This window comes from Euprymna scolopes, chromosome 23 (genome assembly GCF_053919585.1).
Source record: "Euprymna scolopes isolate OS-2025 chromosome 23, ASM5391958v1, whole genome shotgun sequence".
NCBI lineage: Eukaryota > Metazoa > Mollusca > Cephalopoda > Sepiida > Sepiolidae > Euprymna > Euprymna scolopes.
The window spans coordinates 29,201,834-29,229,333 of record NC_136504.1 but is presented as its reverse complement, the minus strand read 5'-3'; the positions used below and the strand labels follow the sequence as shown (position 1 = coordinate 29,229,333).

The following is a 27,500-nucleotide window of genomic DNA, read 5'->3' as shown; positions in this document are numbered from 1 at the left end:
GGAACGATTTACTTCTTTTTTTCTGGGCGGAACTCAGAAGTGTTTGAAACGGGAAATAAAAACTATGCAGCCATATTTTATTCATGTAAAACCATCCAAAAATGCTTCTTTTTCGTTCTTTCAACTTGAAATTGAATAAGAAAAACAAGGCCCCTTGATAATGGCTTGATACGACACATTCCTATCAAAAAAAATTTCACACGCTATACTGGCCTAAAAGCCGCCCAAATGGGCAGCATTTCGTTTCGCAACGGCAGAAAGTCGTTTATTATATAGAATTATATGCTTGATTGCACCAGGCGTCCTGAGGACTCTTCGATCTAAACAATTATTTTAAATAGAGTTTTTAACCCTTATACCATACTCACAAGGAGTTACGGCAAGAGGAATCACTCTCTGCTAAAATATAGGTGGTGTTCCTTGAGGCATTTTTTTTTTACAATTGAGTCACCACTTATCAAGGCCCAGAGGCTACTCGAGACAATATCGTAGTAATCATTAGTAGTGAAAATTTGGTAAATTGGATTACTTAATGGGATGGCTCGTCAAAAACTTGTTTACCTTGGACTTGAAGATGACAATATTGTAGTCACCTAGAAAGCAGGGAAACGAAAGAGCGTTCCACAGGCGTACAGTTCTAAGAAAGACGTTTTGTCCATGAAATCTACGTTTAGGTTTAGGCACAGATAAAGGCGGGGGGTATAGATAATGGTTTCAACCAGACGAGTGTTTTTCATGAAAGTTTGGCGAGTGGGGGGTGGGGGCTATACCTTTCAGCTCAGACGAGCACTTGCCATAAAAATAATGATAAAGCAGAGATAGGCTTGCAATGTCTTTTCTGTGGGAAAGAGTTTGCAGGGAAGAGAAAAGGCTCCAGTTTTCCGGCGAATACCAATTGCCTCAATTTTTGTTGTCAGTCACTTTGTGTTCTCACAACAGCTGTTTACGATTGCATTTTTGTTGCCAACTGTTGTTGGTTTTCTCCGGAATCAGGGTGAAAATGAGCCTCCTTGGAATTATAGTAGTTTCGATGTCCTAAAAGCGGTAGTTTAGATGGGATTCATACTCTTCGGTCTTGCCATCCTCTTTGAACCTTCCCAACATTTTTCAGTGTCACTAATCGATGACGATGCTACCGCACTTCTTCTTCTTTTTTTTTTCTTTTTTTGTCTTTTATTTCTTGCGGAACGGAGTGAGGAGGCGTCAGATTATACCATTTTCCGGACATATCTAGTCTAGCAGTTTTGTGTGGTGCCAGATGCCTGTTGATTCCAAGTTCTCCTGGTCGTGTTTCAAATATTTTCAGAACTGCTCCTAGTGATCCTACAATAATTGGTACTACTGCAGTCCGCTTCAATTAACATATTCTGTTAAACTTTCTGTATTATTATTATTCACTCACTAAGCGTTTTAATACACGTCATTATCAGTGGTTACTCCGTAACAATTATTTATTTACTATCGGTTCTCGAATACGTCATCGTCATGTTCCCTAGATCCTGCGTAACAGCAAATCTCTCTAGTTTTTCCAGAACGTTCAACTTTTTGGATGACCATTGCAAATAACTTTGCATTATCTCAACTCTCACCATTGATTTCTCGCTGGCAGGAATTACTGTTCTTCTCTGAGATTTGGATGGCGATAAGCCTCTACAAACTCCCTTTGATTACACGTTCAGTGGAAGCATGGCTAGCATACTCTCTTGTTGATCTTCCCATCTTCCTTGACTATTCAGGGCTATTTTGTGTGCTATTAGCAGAGGCTGGTCCCATTACATCGTTAGTTTAGATCTGGATGTTGATCTCCATCATTAGTCTTTCTATCCTCCTTGGCTTTTCATGACCAGCTAAAATAGGCGCCATTACGTCGTTTGTTGTTGTTTTTTGTGTTTTAGTTTTTGTTTTTCTTTATAAGTGGAGGATCCGTCAGATTATTTGTACTTACTAGGATTTCTCATACAGGTAATCATCAGAGATTACTCATTGACAGCAACCGGTTGTGTTCCCTAGAACTTGACCGACAACAAGTCTCTCCAGATTTCCAGTCCTGTCCAACCTCTTTTGATAGGTTATGCAAATAAGTTTGCATCATCGCAACAGCCGTTTGCTTGCTAAAAATAGCAGAAATTTGGGTGGCAATAAACCTCGCTAAGGTCCCAGTCGTGTTCGCACTTATCTAGTGGAGGTCTGGTTAGTGCTTTACTCTCTCGGTCTTTTCATCTTCTTTGACCCTTCTCGACTATTTGGTGTGATGCTAATTGATGCCGACACTAAAAAATTTTATGGGGGTGTCTTACAAGTAGTAGTAGTAGTAGTAGCAGTAGTAGTAACATGATTGGTAGAGTATCTTTGCACACAAGTATCAGATTTATCTAGCTTAGTCTGAGAAAATATTCACGAAATATAAAAAATATCTAATAATTTCTAGCGTGTTTTTGCTAATAAAAACAGTACGTAAATGCATTCATCGTAGTTACTTTCTCTCTTCCGTGAGAGAGTAAGCAATTACGCTGAATGTATTTACGTACTGTTTTTATTAGCAAAAACACGCTAGAAATGACGTCTGTAACACATTATTGACCATTTTTTTTCTTTAATTTATTAACAAAAATGTTTTTTCAAATACAAATTTATTTGATACTAAATACAAAATATGTCAAAAAAGCAATAATTTATTGCATTCTAAGAAAAATCCATTGTTAGTCTGACCTTTTTTTTTTTTTTTTGATTAATTTCGGATCATAATTTGGAAGAAATTTGGACACAAATTAAAGAAAATTGGGATGCCCTTTCCCGGTAGTATTGCTGCAGTCTAATTCAAGGAATTTACAAAAGATTGCAGGCTGTCAAAATTAACTAGTTCATTGTGTTCCTGTTGTATTTATGTTGCATTAATATCCTAAAGTTACATTTAAATAACAATTTTCCATTGTGCGGACTTTCATTTTGCCTCTTCAATTTGAAGTTATTTTTTTAAGTTGCCGTGAACACTAGAATATTTCAATTAAAAGTCAGATATGAACAGGTAAAATTATAGAGGAATAAAAGGCGAATCAAATGAGGTTAGGTTGTTTACACAGTTACATTAAATTTAGCTTAAATTTGCAGATTTGGAAAAAATTACAAGTGCGAACTTTCTTTTTGCCGGCAATATATATATATATATATATATATATATATATATATATATATATATATATATATATATATATAACTGACCTAGAAAGTGTGTGTATGTGTGTGCGGAAGGGTCTGTACCTAACTACTCTCAATTGTGGATCTAGAGACTTTAAACTTGACATATAAGGGAAGCAGACCTGTGGGACAGATTCGATTTGGTTTTTAGTCAATAAAATACCTGTTAAAGGGCTATAAATGGAAAAAGTTGGCAGGCCTAAGTCAACTAAACATATTCCTTCTCCGCATGCCTACATTTATGCATTAAACTGCGTTATTTATTATTTTTTATCTATTTATTTATTTATTTTTAAGTATGTGGCATTAGATAGGATAGTAGCGAATACCGCAAGAGAGACAAATGTTTCGGTTTCGATTCTAGCTGATGGCACCCACATTATCCCTTTTTTATTTTAAATTTTGAAATTGCTAGTATATATTAGGTACAATATGATAATCAATGGAAAATTGGTTCTATAATAATAAATACGATTTTGCATAAACTCAAATATCGTATTTAAGCGTACCCTGCTAGCACTATGTATAAATTTAGATTAATTATAAGGACTACTTACCAAAACAATTTCCTTGAATAATGAATTTAACAGATTGTAATTTTAAAAAAAAATGAGACATTATACACCAGAGAGTATGTATAGTATTTTAAGATATTCTAACCTTTATAAATAAATATAGATATCTCTGAAAAATATAGATGTTGCAGGAATATGATTAGCTATTCTTCAGGTCATATAAAAAAAGGACCACAGATTCAGAGGGTTCAAGCAAAAACTATTTGCTTTGAAGTAATACCGAATAATGCGAATCATAAATGAGTTATATAATATTCGGCTTATACCTTCTCTTTAAGTAATTTGTACGTTACTCTTTGATAAAAGCCAACGTCAATGTTTGAATGCGAAACTGCTTTAAAAAGAAAAAAGGCCAAATTCGCGAAATTTAGCTTTAAAAAGGCTACTCACAAACCTGGACAAGGATATGAGAGTGACCTCCCTTTGATGCAGCCTTATTTCCAAATATCATTATAATGATATATGATCATTGTTGCAATGGTGAGTGAAAGGAACTTGTAGTAATTTTGACGTGATGCGCTTCATCACCAAAGAAGAATGTCAATGAAATGTTACTTAAAAAGAACCAAGGACAAAATGGAGAACATTTTCTGTCAGTAGATGCTGAACTGAAAAAGTAAATTAAAGATTGTTTCTTACAATGTGATTTTATTATTTGTGTTGAACTATGTAGCACAATATTACTTTCTTAGTATTTATTAGTTCATTTCATTTTGGTCTGTTCTATATTTAAAATACAATGGACACTATTTTTTTTATTATTACATTTTGACCACAAACAAGGCACATTGCCACTTTGATGTAGGGGGCTACTATCAGGGACATAACCTACAGGGGTACTATGTGGGGAGTTGGGCAGCAAGATGTCGGTTCACGTTACACTTGAACTTCTGCATGTCAGTACGGTTGGGGAAGCAGGAACCCGGAAGGGAATTCCAAAGTCTAACGGTTCTGGTGAAGAAACTACTGGAGTAGAAGGCTCTCTTACATCTAGGGATCTCAACTGTGCAGGGGTGGGATTTTGCTGCTTATCGGGTTTGTCGTGGGTATTAATGTCGAGGGGGTACAAGTGCTTGCAGTTCGTCAGAGCATTCACCGTTGAAGTACTTGTAGAACAGGCAGAGGGATGCTGCATTTCGTCTATGGGACAGAGGCTGAAGCTTAGATGACAGTTCAGGACCTATCAGGTTAGAGACTCTCTTTTAAACCTTGTCTAGAAGTGAGAGACTAGTAGCAGATGCACCATCCCAAATATGACAACAATACTTTATACATGTGCGAATGGTGGCCTTATAGAGGTAGAGGATACTTTCGGGCGTTAGTAGCTTTCTAGGACGGTAGAGAGAACCTACCTTTTTCGCAGCGGTCCTGGCAATGCTCTCAATGTAATTTTTCCAACTCATGTTTCCTGTGACCGTTAGGCCGGGGAGTTACAGATAAAGAGTTTTTGGCCATTTCTATTGGTGGTAGAGAAGGTTTTTGTAATTATTGAAGGAAAAGAAAAGTTAATAAACTGAAAATTGCTGCGTGTTATTGTTTGTTTGTTTTTTTTTTTTTTTTTTTTTTTTTTTGGCCCCATCCAGAAAAATATCAGCTTTATAAAAACATATTTGTTGATGAAATATATCTCTTATTCCGTAGAATTTCCATAGGACCTGCTAGTTTTAATTATTTCTACAGTGATTTTTCTGCTGTATTTTAATTATAAAGCAAATATTGAGCCTTTAAAAAATTAGACTTGCAAGAGTTATGGGCCCTCAAACATTTAAAAAATCTATTGTCTTAATAAGTTATAATTTGGCCACGCCTCTTTTGTGTCAGCCAATCACGTGTTTCTATTTATGTACGAATGGGCAAACACGATAAATCACCATAACATTTTAATAGTATATAGATTAATATTAATTGGAAAATGTAATCAAGGAAGCTTGATAATGATTGGGTAAGAACGCGTCGCATCAAAAAGCGTTCACACACTCTGCTGCTCTTTTACGGTTTGTGAAAGAAAGAATCAGCAGGAGTTCAAGCATGGCACATTCAAACGTATCATATCGCAATACAAAATGTTTTCCAAAACTGAAAGAAAGCTTATGCTTACCATCACCCTAACCTTTTTTCAAAAGCATTACAATTTATAATGTTTATATATTCACAGTTAGATTCTCTGGCGTGTGCTGATGACGAAGAAGACAGAATTTTTCATCATAGCTTGCATTAGCTTTTGTAATCTCATCGATAAGCTGTGAATTATTAAAACAGTCTCTATCTTTGCCTCTCTGCCTCTCTGTCTCTCGCTCTCTCTCTCTCTCTCTCTCTCTCTCTCTCTCTCTCTCTCTCTCTCTCTCTATATATATATATATATATATATATATATATATATATATATATATATATATATATATACTCGGGGTTTTTTTATATTCAAAAGTACTGGACTAATGAATTCAACGAGGTTGTTAGATAGTGATCAATAAAAAGAGCTGATAATACTTGTTTATTGTTATATAAACATGCTCACATCCCGCTGCTACAAATAGCCACTTGTTTCAATCAAACAACAGATATTATCAGGCAGCGACTTGACTATTCAAAAGTTCAATGAATAACTATTATTCATTGAATAACTATTATTCATTGAATAACTATTATTCATTGAACTTTTGAATAGTCAAGTCGTTGCCTGATGATATCTGTTGTTTGATTGAAACAAGTGGCTATTTGTAGCAGCGGGATGTGAGCATGTTTATATAACAATAAACAAGTATTATATATATATATATATATATATATATATATATATTTAATGAGTAAATAGTAAAAGTTTTTTTTAAAAACTGCAGAAAAGTGCTTAATACTGCTGCAGAGCACAAAATATGTTTTATTACCGTTTTTAATCTGCTTTGTTACACATGTTTCGATTACCGAATTGTATTAACGATCCGATAATTTCCTCAGACTTCACAGAACTAAATATTTACTATAGTGAGAAAAAGAGATATTAGGGGGAGTACAGATTCGAATAAAAAAATACCCCTCTTGACGGTACCCATTTATATATATATATATATATATATATATATATATATATATATATATATATATAAATATTTGGAGGTACAAAATTTGTATAAAGCTTTAAATATATATATATTCATATATATATATATATATATATATATATATATATATATATATATATATATATATATATATAAAGCTTGAAATAAAATACGCGGAAGTTTCTGTAGAGCTCTTTCGTCTATCATCTCGTCAGGAGGAAAATCGATAGCGTAGCAAAAAGAGAATATTATTATCGATTTTCCTCCTGAAAATATGATAGCCGAAAGAGCTCTAGAGAAACTTCCGCGTATTTTTATTTATATATATATATATATATATATATATATATATATATATATATAGAGAGAGAGAGAGAGAGAGAGAGAATAAATGACAAAAAACTATATTCCAAAATTCATGATGTTGACAATCTCATAATTTATTCCTTTAATTCAGTTGACTTTTACAATTCTTAATTCTGTAATTACATTGAGCTTCTTAAATAAGGATTGATTATATTATAAGAACCTATATTTCGACTGAAATATATATATATATATATATATATATATATATATATATATATATAAATGCGTACCGTCAAGAGGCGAAGTCCTTTTCTTTTCCATGTTTAAGCCTACCCATATTACTTTTCATGCTCGCATTTTTCTATTGTAATATATATATATATATATATATATATATATATATATATATATATATTAAATATTTTTACGTACGTAAATGTTGCCCATAAACCCAAACAAGAAACACGCGTCCATAAGTAACTTTTAGGCACGTAAATATCTAAACATGTAATCCAAGTTAGGTTTGTATAATTCCATCGATTCCTTCAAACCAAAGAAATATTAAGGCATAAGGCTCAGATCCATTTTTATGCCATAGGAAGTGTTGCAAGATGCATAGCCATGCTATGTTTTTTTTAAGTAAAATCTTTTCTATAATTATATACTGTTAGATATTGACCGGGCAACGTCAAGTTAACTGGGTAATTATTATTATGACCATTATTGATATTTGTAAAAGGAAAATGTCAGAAAGAATGTTATCAAAGCGAAATAAATATTTATATATAAAATTAGTTATGTTAAAATAGTTTCCAAAAATATTAACTTGGTGTAAAAGAATGTTAGAACATAAACAAAATGCGTGACGGAGGTAGATCATCCGATTTGTGTCTTGTTTACGTGGGGTTAATAACGTAATGAGATAGCTTGATAATACACGTAATGGGCTTAGTGCAGTTTGGAAAAAGACTGGGAAAGTCAAACAACTTAACACAAAAGATATCGTCTCCACGTTTTGGAAGCTGGGAGAAAAGCGACCTTAGAGTAATGTAGAAAATTACGACGTATTGCAGCTCCGATTGGAAGTCAAGAATGAAGTTATATCAAATATATAACTTGTTTTTATTTGGTTTCCTTCGAAGGGATATGAACTTGAATAACAAGAAAAGGCGAAGACATAAGGTATATGTTTTTTACCTGTGCGCTACACAGACTGAATATTAACGAACTTTATTATTATATGTGAGACACGCACGCATACACACAATCTTCTCTTCTCTATTCTATCTATCTATATAAATAAAATGAACTCATTTTTTCCCGTCGGATTTTGACCTTAATAGGATTAAAAATCAAGATATTTCATGCAAATATAATATGCACAAACGGCAGAACAATATCTGAGGTGTGTTATAGGCTTATTATTTCTCAAATTCCTCGATAATCTTAGATTTCTATACTTTTTCTGCTGAGAAGTCACGGCCAAAATCGGTTAAGATCAATGGAAGTGGTAAAATATTTTCTCTCTAATAAATTCCTCCTCCCCCTGCCACCACTTAACACCGTTTGGGGATCGTTCACAAGGAACAGTTGAGAAGAGAACACCGGTTTGGCTTCGTAGTTCTTTCATGTGAAGTTATTTAAAATCACTAAACTAAGCTGCAGTGCTCTGTGGCGTAGTGGTTAGCGTGCTGGACAATTCACATTATATTTTCATGGACTTTTCTTGGTGGCCGAACTGTTAACGTTGCAGATGTTTTTTTTGTTTTTTCACACTTTATTTTCCTACTTTTACTCATGACTCCGGGTTTGATCCTTCCTACTTACCTACCATAACATTTTTTTAAAACTCCCCCCCCCGTCCCGGAAACAAACACTCGGGCAACGCCGGGTACCCCCGCTAGTAGAAGAATATTTTAACCACTAGATGTCACACTGTATATTTCACAACATTATAAAGACATCAGTTAACTAGATGTTGTTTATATACACGCAATCCGCTATATAACAATACGAGGGCCGTATCAAAAGTAATGCATCCTATTTTTTTAACGAAAAATCAATTGAGGAACTACCAAAATGGGAGTGGTACCATTAAAATGAGCAACCTTTTTTTGTTCTCCAATTTATTTTTCTACGTCATCACCATCATTCCCAATGCATTTTTGCCAGCGATGAGATGGTGGCTGTGCGTGGGCGTCCGGAGCGCACTTTGTCACTCACATCTCTGTCATCATTCTGAAATCGACAAGCCTATCTGGCATTTTATTAAAGAAAAAAATAAAAGCGTTATAAACACTGTTAGGAGCTTACTCCTATCTTATGTGATAATGAAAAGTGCTCAATATTAGAACACCAGGGCCAAATAATATTAATGAAGCAAGACATCTTAAAACTGACCATTTAGAACGTTAATGCAATTTCAGGGCTCGCGTTTCTTGATAAGTATTTAAAATGTCAACAGTTTCTTGGAATACAAGGTGTTCCAATAGTTGGCCAACTATTTTTAAATATATATATATATATATATATATATATATATATATATATATATATATATATATTAATACCGTAGTACCTTTTATATACGTACATGTGTCACATTTTCTAGATTATAAATTATTCATTAAAAAGGAGGATAAAACGTGTTGACATACTATGAAAATTAAATTAGTATATAGAAGTGATGGGACGATTCCAATATTTTTCCCGATTCAGATACATTTGCTGATTCCGTACTAAATTCCCGATTCCGATTCTTTATAAATATCTGGATATTTAACTATATAGTTGTATTTTTCTCTGATTTCCGTAAAAACACGCATGTTAAATGTGCAAATATTTTCCTAACATAAAAATATACTTGTGGGGGAAGATCTATCGATTTTAGCTTCACTGGTGGGTTAAAATCAATAAATATTTATTATTTTATCAGTATTACCAGCAATGGAAGATTTAGCAAACTTAGCAAAATCAAATTAAAAAGAAAATTAAAAGAATCGTTTTGGAATCCGAAAATTGATACAAATTTTTCCGATTCCGATATTCTCAAATATTCTGATTTTTTTCGGATTGCCGATTTCGATTCCGTTTAATCGTCCCAACACTAGTATATAGATATGCTAATTTAATGTTCGTAGTGTGTTATCATCTTCTACCCTCCTTTTAATAAATAGGATCTCCTGATCACCGAGGATACAATGTAAAAAATAAGAAAATAAGAAAAATGATGCCGCTGTTGGGTAGTACGTTAAACTAAAACATACATTCTTGTTCTTCTGACTAGAATCCAAGGGTAGTATCTGTTTTGTCTAATGATGGTATAATGATATCGTAGGGTTTCCGTTCTCGCTATGCGTCCATACAGTGGAAATGTGTCACAGATTCCTATAAGGATATTGGAGATAAACCATAATAACTAGATATACTCTGACACTACATTAACCAGATTATTTATATAAATACATTTACAGTTTTAACAAAAATATCGCAGGATCTCCATTCACGCTGAACGTCCAAAGAATGTCCAGCAGCAATGTATCACATATGATGCCGCTTTGGAATTTCCACGGGTCTCGCTAGTATAAATAATATCAAAAGACAAGGTCAATTGTATTTGTTGAATGTTTTGTGATTGTTGGATGGATGAGCCCTTAACGCTCATGGTCGTGGGGAAATGCAATATTGCGGCACACATCTCTCTCCAGGCTCCATTTGGTAATACCAGGTGCTGATATTACCAAATGGTCACCCGTTTTAGTAATAACCAGGTTCAACGTCGCTTAACTTCGATGATCTAATGGGAACGTGATTGTTACGAGACTTGAAACTGCATTTACGTTTTTACTGGTCAGTATATTTTTAGATGTCTTTTTCGGTTATATCACGTAGGCAAGCTCATCTGGGTGGCCTGTGTTATCTGCGTTATTTTATATATTCGTACTGACCCTCCCCCTACCTTACAGTTTCGACGGCAATCTCCAAAAATACCGCTAAGGCTTACAACATGGCCGCCAGAAGAGTCACGTGATCCGGTTGATCCAAAACATGAATCGCCGTATTACGAAACCGGAAAACGACGGTGAAAAAAAAAAAAAAATTTTTTTTAAATAAAAAATAATACTTCTATTATGTTTTAAACGACTGTAATAGTTTATTTTGGAAGTATATTTCATAAAGAAAATTGACAACACACTTTAAAAACAGAAATTACGAGTTTTATATATTTTATTCGCAGTTTTTTGTTGGGGGTGTCAAAAATTCCGCCTAAAATTCTGATACACCTAGTCGACCACTTGTTTGTTCTGAATAAAATACTTTTTATAAACACTGTTTTAACTAAAAACAACCTAAGATTGTTTCTCAAAGTTTGCCTATTTTTATAACAACATTATATCAACAAAAAATTAAATACAAACAAATTGTGATTGTTTGTCAAAGTTTGCCTTCAAGGCTGCGTTTTCCATTTGCACGATTCATGTTTTGGATCAACCGGATCACGTGACTCTTCTGGCGGCCATGTTGTAAGCCCTAACGGTATTTTTGGAGATTACCGTTTCGACTGCCTTATGAAACGTGTCAGAGGTTAAGATATTATCAAGTGTGTTCGCCTCTCTACTCGTTCTTCTTAAAATTCACTCGTCACGTTATCCTTTTCTTTTTTTTTTATCTTTTAATCTTTTTGTTTAATTTATTCATGGGACTACATTTTGTGTGTCATTGCTTTACCTTGGACTTCTTTTCTTTATTTTTGTTTGTTTGTTTTTCGAATTTCTTCCCCTTACTCCTCCTCCTCCTCCTCCTCCTTCTCCTCCTCCTCCTCCTCCTACTACTACTACTACTACTACTACTACGTTTTTTCTCCTTCTTCTTCTCCTTCTTCTTCATCGTCTTCTTTCTTTTATATCTTGTTTTTTTTTTTAATTTTTTCTCAATATCTTCCGTTCTCCGTTTCTTCATTTGTTTCTCACGCGTATAAAAATATTTCCCTGACAAGTTTAAGTGCTTGATTTAAAACCTCAAATGTACGCCTTCCGGTTTTCAATAGGCTTCACTAATATTGCTACATCGAGTTAAACTTCGTAACAACTGAAAAATTAGTTATTGGGAATTATCTCCCTTTTCAAAAAAAATTGAAAAGTAGCGCATTAAGACTGCGGATGTTCATTAAAAATTAATTTGATACACCGCTTTATTTACTAATGAGAAGTGATCTTAATTATGTCTCCCTCTCCCTTCTCTTATACTATTTTAATAAATAGTTTTAGTAGGAGGAAGAGAAAGAAAAGTAGTTGTAGAAAGAGGAGAAAGAAGAATAAATAATAATAATAGTCCTAAAAAGAGATCGAAAGAAAAAAGAAGCAGTGGTAGACGTACGCCACGGCGTATGGCGTATCTATCTATCTATCTATCTATCTATCTATCTATATATATATATATATATATATATATATATATATATATATATATATATATATATATATATATTGCAATTAATCCCTATTCCTGTTTGTTCACAATGACATCATAATATACATAATATATATGTTATCACGTAATATATGACGTCATAACAAATGACACCATATATGACGTCATAGTAGATAAAGTTATGTGTGGCGGTGGCGTACGTCACGGACGCCATACATGACGTTATCTATAAATAAAATAGTATATTTTCTTATAAAATTTTATATGGAGACATGAAATAATGTTTGTGTATATATATATATATATATATATATATATATATATATATATATATATATATATATATATATAGTGTCTATATATATGTGTGTGTGTGTGTGTTTGCGTGTGTATAATATATATATATATGTATGTATGTACATGTATATATATGCATGTATATATATGTATATATATGTTTATATATATATGTGTGTGTGTGTGTGTGTGCGTGCGTGTGTGTGCATATATATATTGTTTTTAAAATATAATGTTTTTAAAATATAAAATACTAGCGGTGGGTACCTGGCGTTGCTCGGGTTTTTAGATGCGTGTTTGGTTGGGGTGTGTTAAAACCAAGAGCAAGCGAAGTAATAACCCTGTTAAAATAGTATAAAGATAAACAATCTTAAAACTATCCAGAAAAAATCCTGAAAAAAAAAACACACACACACACAATTAAAAAAAAATGAATGTGATGCAATACGAACGGTCCGGCGGTGCCCGGGTGTTTGAAAAATCCCCAAAAAAGTTTGATAGGGGAGTAGGGGGGATCGAACTCGAATCAATGAGGCGAAAAAGCAAAAAAAAAAAAAAAAAAAAAAAGAAAACGTAAAAAACGTGATAAATCAGCTAAAAAGTGAAATTAGGTCAAATATCAATTCCGCAGTGGGCGAATTCTAAATGAAATATTTTGTTTTATCGAATTCTAAATTAATTTATTTGTTTTAATTTTCATTTAAGTGCAATGCAAGTGAATTCATATGGTTGCGTTGTAATAATAAACAGTAATTAATTAATTCTTCGTGTAAAAATAAATGTTGAGTTGAAAACAATAATAAATAAAGGTATCTGGCATCAATTGGGATGGATGGCTCTCGTCTGGGTGAGGCCCAGTGTTTTGACAAGCTTCTGGGTTTGACCTTTAATCCTGATCTGAAATGGAACATGTACATCAAGTCTGTTGCCAAGGTCGCTGGAAAGATGGTGGGATCCTTCTACCGCTTCAGAAGATTTCTCACTACTGATGCAATTCTCTATCTATATAAAAGCCAAGTACGTCCAAGGATGGAATACTGTTGCCATATCTGGGCAGGAGCTGCTAAAAACAGCCTATACTGCCTTGACAGAGTGCAAAATAGACTTCGTGGCTTAGTGGGGGGTGCCCTTTTCTCTACCCTGCAACCTCTCTCCCACAGAAGAGATGCTGCGAGCCTTTCCTTGTTTTATCGTTATTTCCATAGCAGGTGCTCGTCTGAACTCCAATCTCTGGTTCCCCCTCGCCAATCTTTCACGAAAAACACCCGTGTAGCTGAATCCACTGTGAAAAATTTCCCCCATTCTTTATCTGTGCCTAAATCAAAACGTGGATTCCATGAACAAAGTTTCTTTCTTAGAACTGCACACCTGTGGAACTCTGTTCCGTCTGCCTGTTTCCCACCGGACTACAACTTGGATGTCTTCAAGTCCAACGTTAACAAATCCCTAATGAACCGCCCCCTTAAGTAAACACTTCATCAAATCTCCACACTAACGTAATGTACTTGCAATAATACTTATCCCTGAGTGGCTTCCGGGCCTTGATAATCACTGTGTAAAAAAAAGGTATAGTTATATTGAAAGGTTAGAGTTGTTAAAAACGGAAGTAAGAACTGTTTAGTCCCGCAGGTTGCGTTGTACACTAAGTACAAAAAAGCAAAAAGAACACAATAATAATAATATCGTTTTTTTTTATATTTGTTTATTTTTATTGTATTTAGGGTAAAAACAGAAAGCATAAATCAGAGAAAGAAGATATGAAAAACAAGTAACCTTTTACGATTCCAAACCGGTGTTTCCTCGTACTGTTCCTTGTGGAAGCATCCTATGCGTTGGAAACGGGGAACGGGAAATGGATGAATCTAGTAGAGAGAAAAGATGTTGCAACTGGAACCGATTTTGGTAGTGAACTCTAACCGGGGAAAAATATAGGAATGCACGGTTATCGAAGAATTGCAAGGGTAATAGGTCTATAGCACACCTCAGATCCTGTACTGCAGTTTGTGCACATCACATTTGTATGTAATATCTTGATTTTTAATCCTAATAAGGTCAAACTCACACGGGGAAAAATGAGTTCATTTTATTTATATAGATAGAAATAGAAAGAAGATAGAATAGAAGAAGAAGAAGAAGAAGAAGAAGAAGAAGAAGAAGAAGAAGATAGAAGATAGATAGAAAGAAGATAGAAGATAGAAGAGAGGAGATAATAAAATATAATATAATATTATAAGATATAATAATAAGAAAATACTATATATATATATATATATATATATATATATATATATATATATATATATATATATATATATATATATATATTATTTCATCCCCGGGAGTATTTGCTTAAATCATTACAAGATTGTTTTTATAGACCGGACAAACAAATTATTCAGTCCATGTCATCACACAATTTAAGCAAAAAAAAATGTTATATAGATATAATAAGTTAGTAAAATATATATGGCAATTAAGCTACATAGATTATTCTGCGTTTCATCCACACTAGGATGATGAAACGCGGCATATTCTGTGTAGCTTAATTGTCATATATATTTTTCTAACTTACTACCTAGCTCTACCTATGTATTGAGCACTGTTGAAGTAAATACTTAGTTTACGTATAAAATTATTCTTTCTTATATTAATTTGTGATTAAATGAAGTAGTCATATATATATATATATATATATATATATATATATATATATATATATATATATATATCGGCATTTCGTATTTATTTCAAGAATTTTCAGGATTACTAATTTAGGATTGAAAATTATGTGACGCGTTTAAGGCGTACCATATATTTGCTTTTAAAATCAGTCATCCTAAAAAGTCTAGGAATAAAGACAAAAGATCGATGAACCAACAAAGTTTTCGTTTACATTCATTTAACATTATGTTAGGTTAATAATACCATAATTGTGTGTATGTTTGTAAATGTGCCTACATGTATGTGTGAGTGTCACAGTCAACCATTCCGCCGATTAAGGGGCAGTTTCCAAAAATTCACTGCTTTAGTAAATATCGATATGAATGGTTAATCACTGCTTAAAGTGTAAGATGACATGCCCTCACTGAACTTCTCGTTATGACCTTCGTGAAAGACGCAGTTGAGGAGAGTATTTAAACTATAAGAGCATGGAATTAATTCTGAATACTCGTATCTCTGAAACGATTCTACGCCAGATCATTGTTGACCAAATTTAGGCAATACTATAAATAAATAATGACGTAAGATAAGTTATTTTTGCATTTTATCAATCGTCACGTAAAAGTCATGAGATTGGATAGTTAACTAAATAAATATTTCTGTTGTTAATGCGTGGGAAACCCATGGTTTCCGAAAAGATACACCCTGGGTTAGAAACAACAATTAAAATTGCAACAAAAATTAAATTTTGATTCTAACAGAGAACCAGAATTTAAAAAAATTATACAAACGTGGTCGAGATGAGATCCACTGTTGTAGGATAAGCTGAACTATTGGTCAACAGTTGCTGCAGAGTCAGCGAGTCAGATCATAGCTTTTTGTTTTCCTTTGAAGATTGTAACGTTGGGTATGGGGCAGCCAAACCAGCTGCCAACATTGCCCTGCTTTTTATTGAAACCAACCGAGAGCTCTTTTTATTATCCTCATTGTTCCCTTTAGTACAATTGTCTGGATCTCTTTTGCACTTGGTTCACCAGGGATATTAGTTAGGTAGGACTTCAGGTTCTTCTTCATGAGCCCTGTAGCACCTATAATAAGTGGTATGCTTGATATCTCTTTAAGATGCAGTTTCTTTTAATATCATACATGAGACCTTGATATTTGGCCTGTTTCTCACTTTCAGCTCTGTTCAGACCTCCATCATTAGGAACACTCACTTCTGTACTGTGCGATATAGTGTCTTGGATAAACCTTGATGGAAAATTACCGGGGCATTCAAGAAAATCAGAAAACGGTACGCAAATTAGTTGTTCCAAACACAACTTGAACCGATTGAAACGAAGACAGAACAGATGTTACACTTTGGTCACAGTTCAGTTCCAATAGGGAATTTTAAAAAATGCTGTTTGTAGTGAAGAAGAAGAAGAAAAAGAAGAAGAAGAAGAAGAAGAAGAAAAAGAAACCAAATCACAACATACGCACTGTTCCCACATTTCGAAATACAACCGCTGAGATACAACGCGCGGCTCTTCACAAACAGACTTTTCTTCATCCAACTTTACAACATGGCAAGAAAGAAGAAGAGAGAAAAAAAAAGAAAACAACATACTGAGGATGGAGTTTACCTTCGAAATATATTCATGTTATAAATTTCAAACAAGTAAAATATTTGTTTATTTTCCTAATATTACGTTGTGATTTGGCTTTCAAGCGCACTTCCGGCTGACTACAATATGATTGTGTTCAAGTCTAACGTAAGTAAGTTCTTGATGAGCTGTTCCATATAAGTTATCATATTTTACGAATTTTCATTACTAATGATTACTATATTGTCCAATTTCTACTGTACACTCTTTAACCCTCATCTTTGAGTGGCCTCTTGGCCTTCATAATGTGGTGATGTTTGTGTAAAAAAAAAAATCAACATCTACATGGAATACACACCCTTGACGTTGATTTCTAAATGTATAGAACATTATGACGGAATATGATGATATAATCCCAATATATATATATATATATATATATATATATATATATATATATATATATATATATATATATATATATATATTTATATATATATATATATATATATATATATATGCTAATTGCTTTCTAAAATATTTTATTTTCGTAAATATTGTGTCTGGGTGTGTGAAACGGCACTAACCCTATTTGGGTTTAACCGGCTTCCTCCGAAGGAGGAAGTTCCATAGGAGTATGAAATTCACCAGGGGTCCCCATTCGTATGTATATCTTCGTTAGGGGAGATGACGACGTTAGGTTTTTGCAACTCTCGCAGGAATGTGTGACATCCTCCTACAAACAGCGCCTGGAATTCCCAAATTGGTCACCCATTTTAGTAATGACCAGGCTCAACGATGCTTAACTTCGGTGATCTGACGGGAACCGGTGTTTCAACGTGATTATGTCGTATATGATTATTGTAGTGAGATAAGGCTTAACGGGCTCGTCATTATAAAATTGATCGGATATTTTCTATAATTTCGATTATTCGAACTCTGTTTCTTATCTTTGGTGTTATTTTCGCAATATTTTGACCGATGTAATTTGCGACCTTCTTCAGCTGTATATTGTCGAACTCGGGAATCTTTATGCCAAATTCGAGAATATGCACAGAATTTCGGACGGAACGTAATGACATGTGGAGTAATGGATAAAAGTGCTAAATTATAATCAGTTCTAAGTGACAGTCTTCTGAAAGTTAAAGGTTCAATCTTTAGTTTGGGCGATATAAAAAATACAATTATTAATTAGTTGAGATTTCTACCCGGTAATAGCTTAGGGAACGAGAGCAAACTACCGCCGTGGATAAAATAATGGGTTAGGTTCGAAATCTCATACAATTATACAAATTAGAAATCGTCATCTAAAAATCCCGAAAACATTTGATCAGATGTTCTTGGAATTTTTCTTACTGACAGCTGAGGAGGGGGATAGGGGTCTGTGTATTCTGGCTTTCTGTTCTGACGCTTAACTTGGATGATCTAATAAGAACCGGTGTGTCAACGTGATTATGCCGTTGTATTCATTCCGGCTTGGACTGCATTCTGTGAAATTATACATAGTTTCTATCTTTTTTTATTTATTTTTTTTTATCTGCTTCACAATAGATCGAGGTATTCATAAAGGTTTTGTTATTTAAGTCTGTTTCAAAAAAAAAAAAAAAAAAAAAAAAAGGCGTTTTCGTTGTAAGGCACCGAGCATTGTTGCGATTGTTCAATGCGAGTCTTTGTTTGGCTTACAAGCCAAATGTCAATCCGTTTAGGCATCGATTCTTTCAAACGGCGTTTTTATATACAAATGCATTCACAATACATAGGCGAGGCCTTCATCTTGTGCGTGTTTCATTCTAAGTGCACGTCCTGGCTAAGGGTGGAATAGAAAAGAGGGAGGGAGGGAATATATTACTATCAACAACTGATTTATAATAAAGTTCACTAAGCAGTAATTTCAAGATAGAAATACGTTGAATCAGAGCCATAATAGAATATACGAAATAATATCTTGTTAACGTTTGTTTGGTATAGCAGGAAAGTAAATAAACCTTCAAATGGTAGATAGGAACAACATGTAGTAGTAGTAGTAGCAGTAGTAGTAGTAGTAGTAGTAGTAGTCATGATCATCATCATCATGAGCTCATCCAAGCAAGGGAACCATGTAGCATAATACCTAATAAGAAGTGGCAAATCGTTAAATTCGCAAGGGAACCATGTAGCATAATACCTAATAAGAAGTGGCAAATCGTTAAATTCGCCGTCCTAGCAGTACAGAGGGTGAAGATTAAGGAGACGGAAAAGCGAATCCAATGCATGGAACTGGCCAGAGAATTAAAAAGGGACACGGCACATGACGAAAGCTAAGATAACATCAACAATCACAGGAGCACTGGGAAGAATTTCGAAAATTTTGAAAACAGAATGAGACAAGATGGAATTAGAGGGAAAGCTGATGAGATGCAACTGACGGCAATAATGAAATCAGCTGAAAAATATTCGAATGCAGAAACCAACTTATACAAACTGCGAACACTAGCCACACATATGGGAGTTGTAATAAAAATAAAACAGAAGACAACCACACGAAACCAGTATCTACAACAGAAAGATTAAGCTAAATGGTCAAGAAGGCGTGAGTTCAGTCATTATAACAGTGCAATTTGCAATTACATCTGATGCATTTGTGTGAAATGCAACTTGGTTATATATATATATATATATATATATATATATATATATATATATATATATATATATATATACTAGCATGGGTTCCAGGCGTTGCCCGGGTGTTTGGAGGTGTATGCTGATAAAAAAAACAGTGAATTTTTTAACTTTGACCCCTATTATGACACCTAAACATTTATTGTTTTGGAATCAAATTGAGTTATTAAGTTAGATCCATGTCCAAGGAACCGATATCTAAAATTGCAAGTGTTTAGACCCCAAATTGTCGGAGGAGTTTCAAAGTTAAACGATTTGACCCCTTAATCGCCAAATTTCTGGCTGAAAACCGATCACATAGATTTTCCCAAATCTCAGTAACCTGTATATCAAATTTCGAGTCTGTAGACTAAAAATTGACAGAGTTATTGCGTAGAGAAATGTACACAGACACACAGATACACAGACACACAGACACTTTCACTTTTATATACTCTTAATATAAACTCCTCCAACAATTTTGGGTCTACGCACTTGAAATTTTAGATATAGGTTCCTTGGAAATGGATCTAACTTAATAACTTTATTTGAGCTCAAAACAATAAATTTTAAGGTGTCATAATAGGGGTCAATGTTTTTAAAAAATTGACCTCTGCGGTCTCTTCCAAATTACTCAGACAATTTCTGGTCTAAACATTTGAAATTTCACATAAAGGGTATTCAGAGATAGGGCAAGCCTTTTCACCAGTTTGGGTCGAAAATTTTTAGTTACCAATATATAAATGTATGTATGTATGTATGTATGTTTGCATGTCTGCCTTAAACTTTCAATAGAGGCGACGGATTTTACCAAGATCAGTATCGTTTTAAAGTTCGACCTTTCATACGGCAAATATCGAAAAATTGGCTAAAAACATTAATATCTTCCCCTTCAACTAGGCACTTTTCTACAGGGGGGGGGTCACTTTTTTTGCCGATATTTTTGAAAGTCATCCTCTCCTTTAGATTGTCTTGCTTTAATTTTAAAAAATGTCGCTTCCGGTTTAGCGGTGGTTGTAACAGCATAAACGTTGGGTTTTACCCCGTTCTTTTCCTCCTTTGCGGTACGGGTTCGAGCCTGCCTTCCTACTACCACTTTTTTTTTTTTTTTTTTGCTCAACATACACATCCAAACTGAATGCTAGTAATTCTATATTTGCGCATGCGTAGAGAGTGAAAACAAGACGACTTACGTCTGCCAAGGTCCAATTTTTCAATTCTGACCACTTAACAGCTTTATGTTTACAGATTAAAGGCTAAATCGAATTTAATCCACATGTCCGAATCCCCTATATATAAAAAGTTAAATCTATTAATGAAACATTGACAGAGTAGTTTGGTAGAGACTAGTGTCCCCACACCCCACACACGGACAGGGACAGGGTCACTCATGCATATATATATATATATATATATATATATATATATATATATATATATATGCATGCAGACATATTCATAAATATACACGCACGCACACACACACACACACACACACATATGGTGCGTCCGGTATTTGAGGACAGTTATTACTTTTTAATGATAATATAATAATACAAAGAACAACCCATCTGTTATTAAATAAAACGACATTGCTACATAGGCGACGCTTATATTTAATAATTTCATTAATGAAATCTCCCTCCGCTTCAATAACAACTTTTATTCGAGACCTAAACTTCAAAATCAAAAATATCGGCGAAAAAAGTGACCCCCCCCCCTGTAGAAAAGTGCCTAGTTGAAGGGGAAGATATTAATCTTTTTAGCCAATTTTTCGATATTTGTCGTATGAAAGGTCGAACTTAAAAACGATACTGATCTTGGTAAAATCCGTCGCCTCTATTGAAAGTTTAAGGCAGACATGCAAACAGACATACATACATACATACATTTATATATTGGTAACTGAAAATTTTCGACCCAAACTTTTAACAGGCGCGTACAAGATGGCCCTCGTCGATGTTTTCATTATCATGGCGATGGATGCTTTCATAGAATCTTTGGTGTTGTGATGATGTTTATTAACATCTCTCTCGACAACGCCCCACACGTAATAATCCCATCGATTAAGGTCCGGAGAGCTAGGAGGCCATAGGTTGGGGGTAATGTGATCATTAAAATGTGCCTCTAACCATTCCTGAGTTGTTTGCGCCTCATCTGATAGTGCAGAATCTTGTTGAAAAATGTAGGGCTTTCCATTTTTTTTTTCACTCTATCGATCCATGGCGTAGCAACAGTACCCAGGATATCAATGTTAGCAGCAAAATTGATTCTTAGTCCTTGTGGAAACAATGCGATTACATTACATGTCCTTCATTGCTAAGAACCCCCAAAAATCGAGTCAGAAACTGGCTTTACTTTCTATCTTGGATAAATGTTTAATGGCTACAGCAATGCAATAACGTTTTCAACACGCATTCCGTTGGAGCATTGATCTGTACGCTTAGTTTTTAATACTGTTCTGCCGCTAAGGCTAGGGGCGTTTTCATTTAAAATAGTGTACATTTTTTTTTTTTTTTGTATTCATGAGTATATTTGGCCGTGTTATTCCGTGAGTATAGTACGGTATGATAAATCTCCACCCGCATTACTGCTTGGTTCAATTGCAATCAAAACGTAATGAGTCGGAATTAATATCTTAGCTTTCGAACCTGATATATGAACTATAAAATATGTTTCGACTTAAATTTAAGACGCGAGATGTTTATTTGACGAGAGTTATATAGGGTGGAGAGGACGTTCCCCGATAGTGTTCAATTGCGGACGTGTGGTGCGGAAGGTGTACATACACACACACACACACACACACACACACACACACACATATATATATATATATATATATATATATATATATATATATATATATATATATATATATATATATATATATATTAGGCGGTATATTTGATTAAAAAAAAATCAGGCAAAAAAGTGATCAATACTTTAGTAGAGTTAAATATGTTTTTATTATTTAAACTTAAACTGCTTAAATCATTACAAATTGTTTCTATCGACAGGGCAATAATATTATCCTGCCGATCTCTTCAGACAACTCAAGGCAAAAATTTTGACTTGAATTGTCTGAAGAGATCGGCAGGATGATATCATTGTCCTGTCGATAGAAACAATTTGTAATGATTTAAGATGGTGGGATCCTTCTACCGCTCCAGAAGATATCTCACTACGGATGCAATTCTCTATCTATATAAAAGCCAAGTACGTCCAAGGATGGAATACTGTTGCCATATCTGGGTAGGAGCTGCTAAAAACAGCCTATCCTGCCTTGACAGAGTACAAAATAGACTTCGTGGCTTAGTGGGGGATGCCCTTTTCTCTACCCTGCAACCTCTCTCCCACAGAAGAGACGTTGCGAGCCTGTTCTTGTTTTATCGTTATTTCCATGGCAGATGCTCGTCTGAACTCCAATCTCTGGTCCCCCCTCGCCAATCTTTCACGAAAAACACCCGTCTAGCTGAATCCACTGTGAAAAATTTCCCCTACTCTATATCTGTGCCTAAATCAAAACGCAGATTCCATGAACAAAGCTTCTTTCTTAGAACTGCACGCCTGTGGAACTCTGTTCCGTCTGCCTGCTTCCCTCCGGACTACAACTTGGTTGTCTTCAAGTCCAATGTTAACAAACTCCTAATGAACCGCCCCCTTAAGTAAACATATCAGCAAATCTACTCACTAACGTAATGTACTTGCAATAACCCTTATCCCTGAGTGGCTTCCGGGCCTTGATAAGTGGTGATCACTGTGTAAAAAAAAAAAAAAAAAAGCAAAAGAAAACCGAAGTTGAAATAAAAAAAATATATATATATATATATATATATATATATATATATATATATATATATATATATATATATATATATATATATCCGACGGTTCCCGGGAGTGAATGAGGATCAACGAATGTTCCGTACTTCCAATACTTTTATTGTGATCGAAATCGGTGAAATCGTCCATTTTTCAATAAAATTTATTAATTACCTGCTATAGTCCAGGATGCACCGCGGTGCACAGGATGAAGCTCCACATGCCTCCTCACAATGACTTAACCCACACTACATTGTAGTCTATATTACACTATAGAGAACCTACAATTAATTTTATGAAATTATTTTATATAATGGCTAGTATAAAAGTTTAAAATGCAAAAACTAAGTATCTTGGTTAATTTGTGAAATTCCTTCAATATAATCATCCTTATATATTTTACTACATAAACTATTTTAATAAACTGCTTTGCCATAGCTTTCAAACACAGCCCTTTCACACTTTGCATAATGTTTCTAGAAAACTACGAAGGTTTACTTTAATCAAAGTTCTAAAACATCAAGAACCCTTTTCTTGGGGCAAACACTTGCATTAATAGTTGGGAGTTCCATTAACTTCTAATTCACGCCTCAAATGTTGAGTTTAAAGATGTAAAAAAAAGTTAATTTGCCTCCCAATAACTGACCAAAGAACTTTGTTATAGTACGAGGTGCCTTCAATAAGTTTCTAGACTTTTTTGTATTGGCATGTTTATTGATAGTACGTACATGGAACTCTAATCCCTTTTGAAGTAATTTTATCCGGCTGCAATGCACTTATTATACCATTCTGGAAGACCCCATGGAAGTTCTTTTGTGTGAGAGTATCAATAACCCTCGTCACAGCCTCATTCATCTCCTCAATCGTGCCATAACGACAGCCGCTAACGTTTTCCTTGAGCAAGGTCTGGACTATAGGGAGGGTGAGTCTTCATTTCCATTTTGGTTAAATAGTCTGTGATAAGGATAGAATTGTAGACTGATGCATTGGCCTAGTGGAAATGCCACTGGCCCGATTTGAAGAGTGCTGGCCTCTTTTTTTCTTCTTTTTTTTTACACAGGCATCACCACATTATCAAGGTCAAGAGGCCACTCAAGGATAAGGGAAAATTATCGTCATGCCAGGTTGTCCTGCCAAACCCCTGTACAAAGAGACCTTAGACACTCGGGGATAGTGTCTAGTAGGCATTCAAGTTCCCTCGCCTATTTTGTTTTAAATTTTCTTAGTTTTTATCAAGCTGTGAATGGGGAATCCTATCGGATGCTAGGCATTCATTCGCTGTCTCAAATATTCCAATCAAGAGATCTTTCTAAGATTGTAACCATCCCCTTTAGGTGCAATTTTTTAAAATCTCTCTTGCACTTGGTTCGCCGGGTATATTTGGCAGGTAGTGTTCGAAATTCTTTTCCATGGGTCGAGCTGCTCCTATAATTACTGCAAAGAGATCATCCTAAGATGCCAGTTTATTTTCAAGTCATACAAAAGACGGTGGTATTTCGTTATCTTTTCCTTCTCAGATCTGTTTAACTCAGCATCGTTGGGGACACTAACTTCTACTAAGGTTGCTTCTTTCTACTTCTAAGGTTTAAGAGCTTCGTGTTCAAGGTACGTAGCTGTATACGTATATGTATGCGTATGTATTTAGTCAGGTCATGTCATATGCTACTGGTACCATGTAACTCAATACTACCTGCCTCATGGTCGGGTCACCAGCGACTAAACTGGTTCCCCTACCAGACTTGTTTGGTGAGGATGGCGGCTAGTCTCCCTAAAGGATTAAAAACAAGATTTTCCTAAGGGCGAATGAACCCTTTTTCGGGGTCAACGGCCAACTAGCACCGTGTGTGTATGTATGTGTGTGTTGGGGTGGAGAGGGCTCCCATAAGCCGTGGTGAAGGCAACCTTTCTAGGAGAAAAATTTAAAAAACCATAAAGCGGGAGACCAGTACCCGCATTAAACTGGTCTGCAGTTTAACTTGTTGCTGGCTATCTTGCTCTTGCTTGTTGTTAGATCTCAACATTTGGAACCGAGAGAGAGAGACTTTGCTGTCGTACAAAGCTAAGACTGTAACATCATCTGTGTATAGATACTCCCTCAGGTATTTGTCTATTAAAATGGTCCTGTGGCGATGGAAGTCATTTTTGGGCTCATGGACTTTAAGTGCCTGAGGGAGTGGCACTCGTCTGACAAGACGTTGCCATCATCATATGTATGCGTACTTATGTGTCTATTGTACATATGTGTGCGATTTGTATGTGTATATTAGTTTGCATGTACATCTGTATGCGGTGTGTATGCGTGTCTATTTATTTGTAGTGTGTATGTAAGTGCATGGCAGCATGCATTTATGTCTATATGCCTGACACGTGTTATAGATATGTTGTGTGTTCGTATATGTTTGTGGTTTATTCCAGTAGTAGCAAGGAAACTTGACGTCGTCCGGGATTAAATGATAACCCATGAATATTTTATACAACCATATTTTTATTGCCATCGAAATCGGTGAAATACCTCATTTTTCAATCAAATCGATCGCGGTGTACCGAAAGAAAGCTTCACATACCTCCCCGTAGCAACTTAGACCACAATACATTGTAGCCTATATTGCACTGTAGAGAACCTATTTTTGACTTTATAAAATTATGTTTATATATAATGGCTTGAATTAAAATTTACAATGAAAAAGTCAAGTATCATCGTTAAATTGTGCTCTATACAGAAATATTAATTTCGAACGCGCTCTTGTTATACCAAAGAAACTACTGTTGATTTTTTATGCCTGGCCTTACTGGTTGTGCGGTAATAATTGCTTAAATTTAAGTTTAAAATGAAAAAATAAAGTATCATGCTTCAGCTGTGCTTTAAACAAAAACATTCATTTTGAACGCGCCACTGTTATATCAAAGAGACTATTGTTGCTTTTTGTATGTCGCGCCGTTCGGCTTGTGTCGTAATAAAACTTCCCAAGTGAACTTATGATGTTAGGCTGTGTAAAGATGTTAACTTTGGTCAAAATCACCTGTTCCTTCTTTCATGGGATTATTTCGATAGTTGACCATCGATACTTATCGAAGACACTCCGATACAAAACCTATTTAAGAACACTGTCAACCACACAAAGTACCTTCGTGTTAAATTTTTTTTAAATCGGCCCAGCCGTTAAGGAGTCGATTGGGAACAAACTCACACACAGAAACACATACAAACAAAGTATCTTTCATATAATAGTAGAGGTGTGTGAGTTTATATGGGGGGGGGCTGTCTGTATTAAATTCCATGCGTACTATACGCATATATATTGTGTTTTATATGTGAAACATTGGTGTGTGTGTATGCTGTCTGTAAACATATGTGCGTTGTTGTTAGGTTATGTGACAAATGATGTTTTATATCCGTGTAATATACACATTATTGTATATTAGAGATATAAATTACGTATATATGCGGTGTGCATGTGGTATATATATATATATATATATATATATATATATGTATGTATATATGTGTGTGTGTGTGTGTGTGTGTGTGTGTGTGTGTGTGTGTGTGTGTGTGTGTGTGTGGTTAGTGTTTGCATGCGTTTGTGCTTCTGCATGTGCATATGAGTGTTTTATTTATGTAACGTTAAACTTAACATTAAACTTAATATTAAACATGCGAAAATCAGATAAAATCAATGAAAAAACATTGGAATAACAGAACTTCGCTTTCGTTACAATAAAATAATCCGTAATATAAACGAAGGTCTTGTAATTCAATGTTTGATATGATTTTATCTAAGCCCCACCCTCCCCTGGGTGAGAACATTTTTATTACTGTTTATTAAAACGATCCTACGTTGAATTAATATATTATTATGTACTATTGACATTGTGTTTACCGTAATTTAAATCTTAACTATATATATATATATATATATATATAT

General features: G+C 34.5%; 1 protein-coding gene and 1 pseudogene across 1 annotated transcript in view; one reads left to right on the top strand and one right to left on the bottom strand.

Annotated features, from left to right (window-relative positions):
- LOC145245816 (uncharacterized) overlaps window positions 1-27,500 on the top strand; it is an 81,334-nt gene that overhangs the window by 16,848 nt on the left and 36,986 nt on the right. The window lies entirely within an intron of this gene.
- On the bottom strand, window positions 17,850-17,968 carry LOC145246391 (5S ribosomal RNA; annotated as a pseudogene).